General features: G+C 34.9%; 1 protein-coding gene and 1 long non-coding RNA gene across 3 annotated transcripts in view; one reads left to right on the top strand and one right to left on the bottom strand.

Moving 5' to 3' along the window:
- Positions 1-15199, bottom strand: part of Ptpa (Phosphotyrosyl phosphatase activator) — a 49765-nt gene that overhangs the window by 26949 nt on the left and 7617 nt on the right. The window lies entirely within an intron of this gene.
- Positions 768-1290, top strand: LOC142223456 (uncharacterized). The gene is made up of 2 exons (XR_012718741.1): positions 768-964; positions 1046-1290. It is a non-coding gene; the product is annotated as an uncharacterized LOC142223456 (long non-coding RNA).

Raw genomic sequence — 15199 nt, 5'->3', positions numbered from 1 at the left:
TTGGGTTTTTGTTTTTCGCGTAAATTGAAAAACATGATTGGCGACATTCTGTCTGCTGGATTCAAAATGCGTGCATAAATATTTTGAACGCAACAACAAATCATAGCAAAGGGTTGAAATAAATAAAGTGTGGAACAACAAACGGACACGTGGCAGAACGCATTTGAAATTACCTGTGTTTGTGTTTTGTGATATTGTAAAAATGGAAAACAATCTACGTTTATTGACGGTAAAAAACTGTGAAATGTGAATACCGTTTTCCATTGAAGCCTGTTTACATTAAACGGACTAAAATAATATATTTTTTATTCATTTCTTTTAGTGACCAATTTTATTTCGTGAAATTGACCAATCAATCCCATCAACTCCATCATTTTATCAAATATATAATAATATGTTTGCAATAAAAAAGTGGGTACCGTATTGATCTTTTAAAATTATAAATTTTTTTCACTCCTAGTTTTCTTAAAACCAAGAGCGGTATGGGTTTGTTGGAAGATTCACCTTGAAGTTGCGAAGTAGCGTTGGCATTAAATTGCATTTTTGTTTTACCTGCCTTTTTCAGTTTGAACCCAAGTAGAGAGCAGCATATCTGGTATATAAACTAATAAGCTGAATTATGTAATGGTAAAAAAGTTCTTTCTTTTGGATTTAAAAATATGAAAAATATCAGAAAATACTAAAAATATGTATTTTCCATTTATATTTTTTTCTATTTCCAGAATTTGCAAAGTATCATCAATATAATACCAAATATTACATTGCTTTCCAATTATTTTTGTCTTTGATTGGTTCAAATTTTAATAGACGATTTTAATATGTGGAAATTTTGGAAAGGAATTGTTACTAAAATTAAATTACCGAGCTCCTTAATACACCTTTTTATGCTAAAAGACTACAACTGCAAAAGAAGATTATAAATCTGCAACCTGGAACTAAGAATTGAACTTGATATTCTATGCAGGTAATGTTTAACAAAATTAACTTTTAATTGAACAAAATTAAATTCGAATTATTCTGTTTACTTTCAGGAAAACTAATTTAGCTTACAGGCTGCTGAATTATTGGAAATCTAGGCGCATCTACATATTAGAAGGAACATGCTAACATGGTTATTATTATAAGGAAGATAATGATTTATATAATTTATTTTTTCACCCTATAGTTGTTATTGATAGTAGTTGTATTTGTAAGTTATGTTAGAACAAAACACAAATGACAAGAACCAAATTTATTTGTCTATTGCATAATTCAAATAATAATAAAATATTAAATATGTTTTATAAGAAACACATATTTTCTTTTATTTCAAAAGAAAAAAACTAAATACGATTTTGGGTTCGCAATATATAAATTTTTTGATCGAAATTTATAGCCAATTTCAATTAATTATTTAATTGAATGAATCAAATAGTTGATTTTTGTCGCAAAATTAATTAAAATTTTAATTGATTCAATTAAAACTGTGATTGAATTTTATGTTAAAAATCAATCACGTTTTTAATTGATTCAATCACACAATTAATTGATTCCGTGACAAAAGTCAATTAAATTTTTAATTAAAAATCGTGTTGGTTTTCAATCAAAATGGGTGATTGATACTATCATTTTCGTGATTGAAGACATTTCAATTAAAAAAATGATTGAATCCGCGATTTTCGTGATTGATATCAAAAAAAAATTGTGTGTAAGAAAATATGTGTTTCTTATAAAATATATTCAATATTTTATTTTTTTTTTTAATTATGCAATAGACAAATAAATTTGGTTCTTGCCATTTGTGTGTTTTGTTCTAACATAACTTACACACAGAAAGAAATTTCACGAAAATGTTTCCAATTAAAATTTTAATTGAGTTTTAAAAAATATTCAATTAAAAATTTAATTGATTCAACAAATTTTTTAATTGAAACAAAAATCAATCACAAAAATTAATAGTATCAACTAATTTTTTAATTGGATCAATTAATTTTTTAATTGGCCTTCAATTAATTTTTTAATTGATACTATCATTTCTGTGATTGAAGACAATTAATTTCGTGATTGAACCAGAAAACAATTTTTTGTGTGCACATACAATTACTATCAATAACAACTATATGTAAACAAATAAACAATATAAATCATTATCTTCCATATCACAATTACCATGTCAGCATGTTCCTTCTAATATGTAGATGCGCCTAGATTCCCAATAAATCAGCAGTCTGTAAGCTAAATTAGTCTTTCTGAAAGTAAACAGAATAATTCGAATTTAATTTTGTTCAATTAAAACTTGATTTTGTTAAACATTACCTGCATAGAATATCAAGTTCAATTCTTAGTTCCAGATTGCAGATTTATAATCTTCTTTTGCAGTTTTAGTCTTGTAGCATAAAAAGGTTTATTAATGAGCTCGGTAATTTAATTTTAGTAACAATTCCTTTCCAAAATTTCCACACATTGAAATAGTCTATTAAAATTTGAACCAACAATCAAAGACAAAAATAATGGGAAAGCAATGTAATATTTGGTATTATATTGATGATACTTTACAAATTCTGCAAAAATATAAGTGGAAAATACATTAAAATTTGAACCAATCAAAGACAAAAATAATGGGAAAGCAATGTAATATTTGGTATTATATTGATGATACTTTACAAATTCTGCAAAAATATAAATGGAAAATACATATTTTTATTATTTTCGGATATTTTTCATATTTTAAATTCCAAAAGAAATAACTTTTTTACCATTACATAATTCAGCTAATTAGTTTATATATCAGATATACTGCTCTCTACTTGGGTTCAAACTGAAGAAGGCAGGTAAAACAAAAATGCAATTTAATGCCAACGCTACTTCGCAACTTCAAGGTGAATCTTCCAACAAACCCATATCGCTCTTGGTTTTAAGAAAACTAGGAGTGAAAAAAATTGATAAAGTTAAAAGATCAATACGGTAATCAACTTTTGATTGCAAACATATTCTTATATCTTTGATAAAAATGATGGAGTTGATAGGATTGATTGGTCAATTTCACGAAATAAAATTGTTCACTAAAAGAAATTAAACAAGTACATACGGCCGCAAGTTCGGCCAGGCCGAATCTTATGTACCCACCACCATGGATTGCGTAGAAACTTCTACGAAAGACTGTGATTTAGTCCATACATGGTATATATTAGACAAAAAAGTTATGTATAGTTAAGTCTACAAATAATAACGAATCGATATGGACTTTTTGTACGTAGAGAGCAAGAATTTAAATATGGTGGTCGCTTATATGGGGCCTATATACAATTATGAACTTGATATGGACCAATTTTTGTGTGATTGGGGATCGATTTATCTGAGTGCCATATATAACTATAGACCGATATGGACCTAGTTAGGCATAGTTGTTAACGACCCTATACTAGCACAATGTACCAAATTTCAACTCACTCGGATGAAATTTGCTCCTCCAAGAGGTTCCAAAACCAAATCTCGGGATCGGTTTATATGGGGCTATGTACAATTATGGACTGATATGGACCACTTTTGGCATGGTTGTTAAATATCATATACTACCACCACGTACCAAATTTCAAGCTGATCGGATGAATTTAGCTTCTCCAAAAGGCACCGGAGGTCAAATCTGGGGATCGGTTTATATGGGAGTTATATATAATTATGGACTGATAGGAACCAATTCCTGCATGGTTGTTGGATACCATATACTAACATCACGTACCAAATTTCAACCGAATGGCAAGAATTTTGCTCTTCCAAGGGGCTCTGGAGGTCAAATCTGGGGATCGGTTTATATGGGGCCTATATATAATTATAGACCGATATCGACCAATTTTTGCATGGGAGTTTGAGGCCAGCCGGATCGGATGAAATTTGCTTCTCTTAGGGGCCTCGCAAGCCAAATCGGGGGATCGGTTTATATGGGGGCTATATATAATTATGGACCGATGTGGACCAATTTTTGCATGGTTGTTAGAGACCATATAGTAACACCATGTGCCAAATTTCAGCCGGATCGGATGAAATTTGCTTCTCTTAGAGGCCTCGCAAGCCAATTTTGGGGTCCGTTTATATGGGGGCTATACGTAAAAGTGGACCGATATGGCCCATTTGCAATACCATCCGACCTACATCAATAACAACTACTTGTGCCAAGTTTCAAGTCGATAGCTTGTTTCGTTCGGAAGTTATCGTGATTTGAACAGACGGACGGACGGACGGACGGACATGCTCAGATCGACTCAGAATTTCACCACGACCCAGAATATATATACTTTATGGGGTCTTAGAGCAATATTTCGATGTGTTACAAACGGAATGACAAAGTTAATATACCCCCCATCCTATGGTGGTGGGTATAAAAATATATATTATTTTAGTCAGTTTAATGTAAACAGGCTTCAATGGAAAATGGTATTCATACTTCACAATTTCTTACCTTCAATAAACGTAGATTGTTTTTCATTTTTACAATACCACAAAACACAAAAATAAATTTCAAATGCGTTCTGTCATATATTTTTTCAAACCTTTACCACGTGGCCATTTGTTGTTGCACACATTATTTATTTCAACCCTTTGCTATGATTTGTTGTTGCATTTAAAATATTTATGCACACATTTTGAATGCAGCAGACAGAATGTCGCCAATCATGTTTTTCAATTTACGCGAAAAACAAAAACCCAACGGTTCGTTACGAGTTACTTCCACAGACTGATCTCTCCATCATACATTGTTGTTCTCTTGTTCTCTTTTCGCTCTTTCCATTGCTCAAATTTATTCAAATTGAATCACAAAGGTGATTGGATCAATTACATGTGTAATTGGAAACAGAAAATTTTTCAATCACGTCTGTAATTGAAAATTATTTCCGAATTGATTAACTATTCGTAGTCTGATGCTGTTTTATAGGGTATGGAGGAATCAGTGCCCTTCGTTTTTGACGCAGTCATTTGCGTTCACACATTCCTCGCGGAGCAATCAATTGGTCGTACCAAGGGTCGAAAATGGGCTGGTTGAGAGATCTTTTGAGGTGAGAGTTGCACGGGCTTCCTGACGCCTTGAGGATGTTTGGTGCCTCGGATTCGGTGTACCGTAGTAGGCTATTGCAGCACTTTGGTTCTGAGAGCTTTTGACGCGTGGGTATTTTTAGTAACTATTTTTTGTTAGTTTTGTGATTATTGTTTGCGGTTAGTTGGGGACTCTGGTGGCAATATTATAATTACTGCAACTACTATATGAACTATTGTTAATTTGTCAGGGGGTTTATTGGTATATTGAAATTTGTTACTACATATATTATTACTATTGTTATGGGTTTAGGGTAAGATAAAGATATTTGCTATTTTTGTGTTGGATTATCAATTTCTTAGTAGTATAGCGAACTGCTTTGTATTCTTAGGGCTATATACATATCTACTTTTAAGAATTTAGGGTAAATCAAGGCCGTATTCAGGGGGGGAAGTGGGGGGATCAACCCCCCCCCCCCCGAAATGAATGAATATTTTTATATAAATAAATATATATTTTTAGCTGCATAGAAAAATCTTTTCGAAGATGTTGAAGAAAAGCTGGAGGTTTTATTTTGAAAAACGCTTACCTATAAAACTTGCACAAATCATAGAATACTAGTTGAAAAGTCCGTCAAACGACGGTCGAAAATAACAAATTGTTTTTGTTTTCGCACCACAAATTTCATTTTTGGAAAATGTATATCTGCTTTTTATGTGTGTTTGTTGTTCTTTTTGTGAACATGACTCGCTTTGTTTGGCCATAGAACAACAACGAAACAGCCAAACACACATGTGTAAATGAAATGGCGCAAAACCTGCGAAAAGAACCTGCCTAATTTAGCGATGGAAGCAATAAAGAGATATTTCCAAACGTGCATATTCTTTTAAAAATTTTGGTCACTTTGCCAGTAACTCAGGGATGGAAAATACAATTTTTAGGAAAGTACAAAAAAGGTAGTTTTTGATCGGAAAGGTACATTTTACTAAATTTCAACAAAAATTTCACTGGAATATTATTGTCAAGAGACTGAATTTTAAAGAAAATAAAATTTTGACAAAATTTTTTATATAAATAAAATTTTGCAAAAATTTTCTAAAGAAATAAAATTTTGCAAAAAAAATTCTATAGAAAAAAAAAATTTTTGCAAAATTTTTTTCTATAGAAATAAAATTTTGCAAAAATTTCCTATAGAAATAAATCTTTTACAAAATTTTCAATTGAAATAAAATTTTGACAAAATTTTCTATAAAAATAAAATTTTGCAAAAATTCTATATAGAAATAAAATTTTGACAACATTTTCTACCGAAATAAAAAATCGGTAATGTAGAATCGCATTCGTTTTTCGACTAAAACATTTTTGAAGTTCAATAAAATCCTGTTTTTGACTATGTCTTTTACGAAATAGATTTTTTTCCCACATGGTCTGTTTTGCCATATTTGTAATTTGTAATTTCTCAAAATATTAAAATATTTTGTCAAAGCTATTGTACCATAAATCTGATATCGACTCAAAAATGTCTACACAAAAGGTACTAAATCATTCGCGGGGGTACTATGGTACTGACCGGGGTGAAAAAGGTTTGAAAAAAGTACTATAGAACTGCATTTTCCATCCCTGCAGTTACTACGTGCTCATCCGAACGTTCATTTTCAACAATGAAGAGATTAAAGACGTATCTTAGAAATTCGACTAGCGAGAGTAGACTCAAAGGATTGGCATTAATGTCGGTTCATCGCCGAATAAATGTGCCGACTGAAGAAGTCATTCATTTATTTGCTGGCCAAAAAGCCCGTCGGCTCAATTTAATATTATAACAAGTATATACAGCAGTAAGTTCGGCCGGGCCGAATCTTAAATACCCACCACCATGAACCAAATATTAGGGTTTCCTTTGAAATTTCAGGAGGGCTTGAGGACTTGAGGACACTTCCCGAAGATAAATTTAAAGATTTCACCTATGAAGACTATATCAGATTCTGGATTTATAAGAACCATTTTTGTTTGAGTTTTAGAGGAATCATTAACATCTCTTGTAAGTGTGCAAGAAAATTATAAAATAACGTCTTGATTTGAAATCTTAAATCTGTAGAAGTAAAATCTGGAAATTTTACATTGAGTTTCAACCAATTTTCATGATCAGTGCGCCTTCTACACCCTGAAGAAGTGCAGTCTGTTTATATGGAGGCATTACCAAATGGACCGATAAAAACTTAATCCGATACACGTTTTTGTGAGCCTAAAATACCAGAATATTTACAATTTCAGGCATATCAGATAAAAACTACGGTTTCTAGAAACCCAAGGAGTTAAATCGGGAGATCGTTCTTATGGGGGCTATACTAAAATATGGACCGATACTCACCGTTTTCGGCACACCTCTTTATGACCCGAAAATACCTCTAGATTTCCAATTTCAGACAAATTAGATAAAAACTACGGTTTCTATAAGCCCAAGACCCCAAATCGGGAGGTCGTTTAATATGGGGACCATACCAAAACATGGACCGATACTCACAATTTTTGGCACACGTATTTGTGGTCTTACAATACCTCTAGATTTCCAATTTCCGGTAAATTTAATAAAAACTGCGGTTTCTATAAGCCCAAGAAGTAAAATCGGGAGATCGGTCTATATGGGGGCTATACCAAAATATGGACCGATACTCACCATTTTTGGCACACCTCTTTATGGTCATAAAATACCTCTAGATTTCAAATTTCAGGAAAATTGGATAAAAACTACGATTTCTATAAGCCCAAGACCCCAAATCGGGAGGTCGGTTTATATGGGGACTATATCAAAACATGGACCGATATAGCCCATCTTCGAACTTGACCTGCCTGCAGACAAAAGACGAGTTTGTGCTAAATTTCAGCACGATTGCTTCATTAGTGAATACTGTAGCGTGATTACAACAGACAGACGGACATCGTTATATCGTCTTAGAATTTCTCCCTGATCAATAATATATATACTTTATATAGTCGGAAATCGATATTTCGATGTGTTTGTAACACATGACAAACTTATTATACCCCCGTCACCATTCTATGGTGGTGGGTATAAAAATATTGTATGCATACCTATGCATAAATAAAATTTTCTACACATGAGATTATATGAATATTTTTTTTTTAAGTTGAGCTCGAGTTGTAAAGTAGCCGGAGTGCTAAGTGAAATCTATCAGTGAAGCAAATAAATTGTAGATTGTCGTTATTGAAAGAAGTGTGTTTTTAGTTGTCGGGTTATTAAACACGCCTCAATATAAAAACGTAACAATATTATCATTTCTGTGATTGAAGACATTTCAATTAAAAATTAATTGGAGTTTTAGAAGTTTTTATAACAAATAAATAACAGATTCTGAAACTTTAATATGTTTTTTTATAAATATTTGCAAATTTTATTGGGAAAGTCACTTCTATATGTCCGAAACCACGATTTTAAAAATCCATCTAAAATTTGAACCGAAATTTCCTCTGGTTGGTGTATAAATTTTGGGGTTGTTTTAATCAGCTGATTTTCAGTGTGTTCGAAAGCATAGTGTTGCCACAATTTTTAAAAGTTTTAAGCAAAATTATCTTTGATTTTTGTGAATACTATCCGCTTTCCCAATGGGCTATGAAAAGTGAATTTTACCAAATTTATTGCATGAAAAATATTGCATCTTCAATTCTGCAAAGTGTTCTTGGTGCACAAATCACTGAGCAAATTACAAAAAAAAACTAACGCCGCCAATATCTTTCTGCACATGGAGGCAGCCACGATAGAAAATTTGTTTGCAATATTATTGTAAATATTTAAGCAATACAAATGAGAAAAACCTTAACTGAATATTTAATTATGAACACTATAATTAAATTTCCTTTAATGTATGGATGTTAAAAACTGTTTGACCAAAACCAAAATAAAAACTTCTCCGCCGTCAAAAACGAAAACGAGAACGACACGGCGATCGTTTGTTCATGAGTAACATTGAGGAGGGATAGAAAAAAACAAATCAAAACAGATTTGAAGCATCACGCAATTGTCTCCTTTTTCTTGATATATTGCTCTTGTCCTTACATTATTCACTGCTAACAAAAATCCGGCAGGCATTTTATGGCATTGAGTTACGCACTTATTCAACCGTCGTTATTATTCAACCGTCGAACTGAACGGACGTGTTTTCTAATAGCGGAGTATTTCATCGTAATAACTTATTACGAATTTCACGTGTGGTGGAAATAATAAACCACCATGCAGCGAAATTCAAAGTCATCCACTGGGTTGCTAACTTCAGGGCCCAGTGGACGGGTAGCGACCGAAGTTATAAATTTGGGCAGCGACCAAGAGTCAGGCCCAATTAATCGACCTGAACACGGGTCGACTGGCGGTGACACTTTGGCAAGTCGAACCTTTTCTAAGGTGACGACATCAAAAGGAGGCAATCCCTCTCGAAAGAGATTCAAGGAACGAAGAAATGCTTTGTTTATCCTAAAGAAATTAGGATCAGTCGACCCAAGCACGTTGTCGGCTAAGCAAAGCGAGAGCCACCGTGGTGCAATGGTTAGCATGCCCGCCTTGCATACACAAGGTCGTGGGTTCGATTCCTGCTACGACCGAACACCAAAAAGTTTTTCAGCGGTGGATTATCCCACCTCAGTAATGCTGGTGACATTTCTGAGGGTTTCAAAGCTTCTCTAAGTGGTTTCACTGGAATGTGGAACGCCGTTCGGACTCGGCTATAAAAAGGAGGTCCCTTGTCATTGAGCTCAACATGGAATCGGGCAGCACTCAGTGATAAGAGAGAAGTTCACCACTGTGGTATCACAATGGACTGAATAGTCTAAGTGAGCTTGATACATCGGGCTGCCACATAACCTAACCTAACCTAACCTTGTGTCTAAACATAGGAACAGAATATGAAAAATTTCTTAATTCAAGTGGAAGACGATTCCAAGCACGAATCACTCTCACCAGAAAAGAACGTTCGTAAAATTTGGTTACCATATGGGGAATCATCAACTGCGGAATCCTAGCAGTCCTGGAAAATATAAACTTGTCCCTCAATGGGGGCGGTAAACCAGACTTCCCAATTCTCAACATCGACCAACACTCTATTCGCCAGCGCAGATTATCACTAATCGAACTGCCAATAAATAAAAGATGTATGTCATCAGCATATAAATAGGGTACCAACAGGGGTGATCAATATGGTTAACGATATCATTTATAAAAAGAATAAATAAAAGCGGTGCCAAAATGGAACCCTTCGGTACCGCGCAGGTAATTGGACGAACAGATGAGTTAAAACCACCTAGCGAAACATACTACGACCTACCAGACAAGTAAGACAGCAGAAGCCTACAAGAAGTATTTGAAAAACGGTAATCTTGTGAGAGTTTCTGAATTAGCTTCAAGTGATCCACACTGTCAAAAGCTCTGGATAGGTTGAGAGACACGAGGACAGAATTTAATCCAGCATCAATACTCCTTCTACTCGTGTCCGTCAGTTGAACTAAATAAGAAGATGTACCGCATCCATGGCGAAACCCGTACTGATAGGAACTTTTGAAATTATGACCATTAACGTAATGTTAAATCGAATCATTCGTAATACATTCGAAAATCTTAGAAAGAGCAGGTAAAATGCTAATAGGCCTGAAACTCTCAACATTGGATGATTCGCCAGATTTTGGTACTGGTACCACTCGTGCAAGTTTCCATGCCGCTGGATATGTCGACGTCGTGAATATACTGTTGTGTACCATGTACCTTGAAAAGTAAGGAAAAATAATCTCGAGGAATTTAATGGGTATTCCATCTACTCCGACCGCATTTGATTGAATTCTCTGAATCGCAACTATAACATCCTCTTCAAAAACGCAATCAAACGAACATTGGTTATTGTCATAAGAACTCAATGGTAACTGGGATCTAAATGGACAATTTGCCCTACTACCGTGAAAGTGTTCGTTTAGCGCATCAACACTCACGTCCGGAACAACAATTTCCCTTGAACATCCATTCCTACGAAGGGTCTTCCACAATTGGCAACTGCTCATACCATAAAACTCTCGTATATTATGATTTCTTTTTGCCCTGCGCATGGCCAATTTAGACCTATTGCGGTATATACGAAAAATGCGACTATTCTCCTCGGTTGGCCCGTAGATATCCATACAGTTACTCGTCAGGCCCGTAGATATCCATACAGTTAGATATACGAATAAACAAATTTTTAATACCTCATGAATTTAAAATTGTACCAGAAAATTTCTCTACCTTGCGATGGTATTCTGGGAATAGATTTTATTAAAAAATATAACTGTATTTTGGATTTCAATGAAAATAATGATTGGTTTATTATAAGACCTGATAACATCAATTGCAATATTCAAATCCCCATAACATTTTCAGACAGTAACCAAAATATTTTGCTACCGGCTTGGTCCGAGGTAATTAGAAAAGTATATTTAACAACAACCGAAGAAGAGTTATTGGTAATCAATCAAGAACCTCAACCAGGAATCTTTATTGGCAGCGCTATTGTAAATGCCAAAATCACAACTACTGAAAATGTTATGTTTAATGTCAAAAGCAATACATTTAAGATCCTTAAAAAATGAGAGAAAACAAGAAATTCTTTCAAAAATCGATAAAAATTGTCCAGAAGAATTTAAGAATATGTTACTTTCACTATGTTCTGAATATACTGATGTTTTTTTATTTTATTTATTGTAATATAAAGCCTTCAAGGCCAATAAACATTATTACAAATAGTATACATGTAGTTTATAATTCAATTATTTTCTTAAACAATGTACAAATAACGCGGCTCCCCAGCCATATATTAACAACACAAAAAATTTAAATGTTTACAAATAAATATTCCTAGTCATAGCTGCACGGATGTAAAAATGTTAGATCATCATAAAACGAATTGCCATCAGAGAGTTAAACAAGTATATACAGCAGTAAGTTCGGCCGGGCCGAATCTTAAATACCCACCACCATGAACCAAATATTAGGGTTTCCTTTGAAATTTCAGGAGGGCTTGAGGACTTGAGGACACTTCCCGAAGATAAATTTAAAGATTTCACCTATGAGGACTATATCAGATTCTGGATTTATAAGAACCATTTTTGTTTGAGTTTTAGAGGAATCATTAACATCTCTTGTAAGTGTGCAAGAAAATTATAAAATAACGTCTTGATTTGAAATCTTAAATCTGTAGAAGTAAAATCTGGAAATTTTACATTGAGTTTCAACCAATTTTCATGATCAGTGCGCCTTCTACACCCTGAAGAAGTGCAGTCTGTTTATATGGAGGCATTACCAAATGGACCGATAAAAACTTAATCCGATACACGTTTTTGTGAGCCTAAAATACCATAATATTTACAATTTCAAGCAAATCAAATAAAAACTACGGTTTCTAGAAACCCAAGGAGTTAAATCGGGAGATCGTTCTTATGGGGGCTATACTAAAATATGGACCGATACTCACCGTTTTCGGCACACCTCTTTATGACCCGAAAATACCTCTAGATTTCCAATTTCAGACAAATTAGATAAAAACTACGGTTTCTATAAGCCCAAGACCCCAAATCGGGAGGTCGTTTAATATGGGGACCATACCAAAACATGGACCGATACTCACAATTTTTGGCACACGTATTTGTGGTCTTACAATACCTCTAGATTTCCAATTTCCGGTAAATTTAATAAAAACTGCGGTTTCTATAAGCCCAAGAAGTAAAATCGGGAGATCGGTCTATATGGGGGCTATACCAAAATATGGACCGATACTCACCATTTTTGGCACACCTCTTTATGGTCATAAAATACCTCTAGATTTCAAATTTCAGGAAAATTGGATAAAAACTACGATTTCTATAAGCCCAAGACCCCAAATCGGGAGGTCGGTTTATATGGGGACTATATCAAAACATGGACCGATATAGCCCATCTTCGAACTTGACCTGCCTGCAGACAAAAGACGAGTTTGTGCTAAATTTCAGCACGATTGCTTCATTAGTGAATACTGTAGCGTGATTACAACAGACAGACGGACATCGTTATATCGTCTTAGAATTTCTCCCTGATCAATAATATATATACTTTATATAGTCGGAAATCGATATTTCGATGTGTTTGTAACACATGACAAACTTATTATACCCCCGTCACCATTCTATGGTGGTGGGTATAAAAATATTGTATGCATACCTATGCATAAATAAAATTTTCTACACATGAGATTATATGAATATTTTTTTTTAAGTTGAAATGAATATTTTTTTTTTAAGTTGAAAATTTGGATGATTCTACGGTTCCTCCAGATAAATCTTCGCCATTGTAAGGCCGCTTGTGCTGCCTTAAAAGTTCTCCTGATGAAAGGAGACATAGATATAGTTCTTATTCAAGAACCATACATATATAAGAACAAGATCTGTGAATTAAGCACTCCGGGTTTCAAACTTTTGCATAATACCGGTAACGATATAAATCGAGCATGTATAATTGCTAAAAACGAACTAAACTTGTTTCTGCTTCCTTCATTGAGCAATGCAGACACTGTCGTAGCCAGTCTAGAGATATCCACATGCAAATATTGGGTATCTTCGGTCTACATGGGACATGATAGGGATATGCCACCCTGTGCCGTTAAGACCTTAGTTGAGGAGTCACTAAAAACAAAGACAAAACTCATTATGGGATGCGATGCAAATGCACATCATAGTATTTGGGGAAGTAGTCATACTAATGCAAGGGGAGAGTCGCTAATAGAGTTTATTTTGCGTACTAACCTGGTAGTTTGCAATAAGGGAGATGCACCAACCTTCGTCACCTGAAACAGGCAAGAGGTTTTGGACGTCACGTTGACCTCTCCGGAACTGAATGATAAGATATCTGAGTGGCAAGTTTTGAGGGAACATAGCTTCTCAGATCATCGCTACATCAGTTTCAGATTGGCTGTTCGTACTTCAAAGACAATATTTCCGCCAAATGTTAGGAAAGCTGATTGGAATAGGTATAGGGAATCGTTCAATTTGATGATACCGGAAATGCCGGAGACAAATATGAGCACTGTGCAAGATATCGAACACGCAGTGGAGCGGATTACTAAGGCCTTCAACATGTCACTGAAAGCTGCTTGCCCTAGAGGAAAGCCAAGCGGAAAAAATCGGCCGCCATGGTGGACTACGGAGTTAAGTAATATGAGGAAATCCTGCAGAAAGCTCTTTAACAAAGCAAAGTCCACAAGAGCTCCGGAGGATTGGGACACTTACAAGATGAATCTGAGAGAATATAAACGAGAACTGAGAAGGTCTCAACAAAACTCTTGGGATGATTACTGTAGCAGTATTGAGAATACGTCAGAGGCTTCCAGACTACGGAAGGTACTAGCATCCACTAACACCGCTCCAGGTTTCATTAAAACATCGGAGGGAAATTGGACAACGTCCAGTGAGGAGACGTTGGAGGTACTTTTGGACACACACTTCCCTGGAAATCAGACGGTTGAACCATGTTCCGGCGGTGTAACAGAGGCTCACCGATCATTTCCTATCGGGGAAATTGTGTCGGAATCTAGAATAAAATGGGCTTTAAATAGCTTTGGACCATTCAAATCCCCCGGACCTGATGGAATTACTCCGGCGGAGTTACAGGCAGTGGCTGAAAGAATTATCCCCTGGTTGACGGTGATATATAAACAATGTGTAAACTTAGCATATATTCCAGAAAAGTGGAGTGAAACAAAAGCCGTCTTCATACCTAAAGCAGGAAAAGCCTCTCACTCGAGTGCGAAGGATTTCCGACCAATCAGCTTATCCTCATTCCTACTTAAGACCCTGGAGAGGATGATATACATGTATCTTAGAACTAGAGTGGATTCAAGTTTGCTCTCGAAACGACAGCATGCATACTCGAAGGGCAGGTCTACTTAGACCACATTGCATGAACTAGTCAGCTTTATTGAAAGCTCACTATCTGTCAAAGAATACACAATCGTGGCGTTTCTAGACATCGCAGGGGCGTTCAATAATGTCCATCCGAGCTCGATATTAAATGGACAACCCTGAATGTTGATCCAGGTATACTTAGGTTGTTAGACGAACTTCTAATAAAGAGACGTATTTCAGCCACACTAGGGCAAGCAAACATACAAAGGTATGTGAACAGAGGCACTCCCC

The sequence above is a fragment of the Haematobia irritans genome, chromosome 2, assembly GCF_050003625.1.
Source record: "Haematobia irritans isolate KBUSLIRL chromosome 2, ASM5000362v1, whole genome shotgun sequence".
Classification (NCBI taxonomy): Eukaryota; Metazoa; Arthropoda; class Insecta; order Diptera; family Muscidae; genus Haematobia; species Haematobia irritans.
Note: the sequence above shows the minus strand (reverse complement) of the source record. Positions and strands in the feature narration are given on the sequence as shown.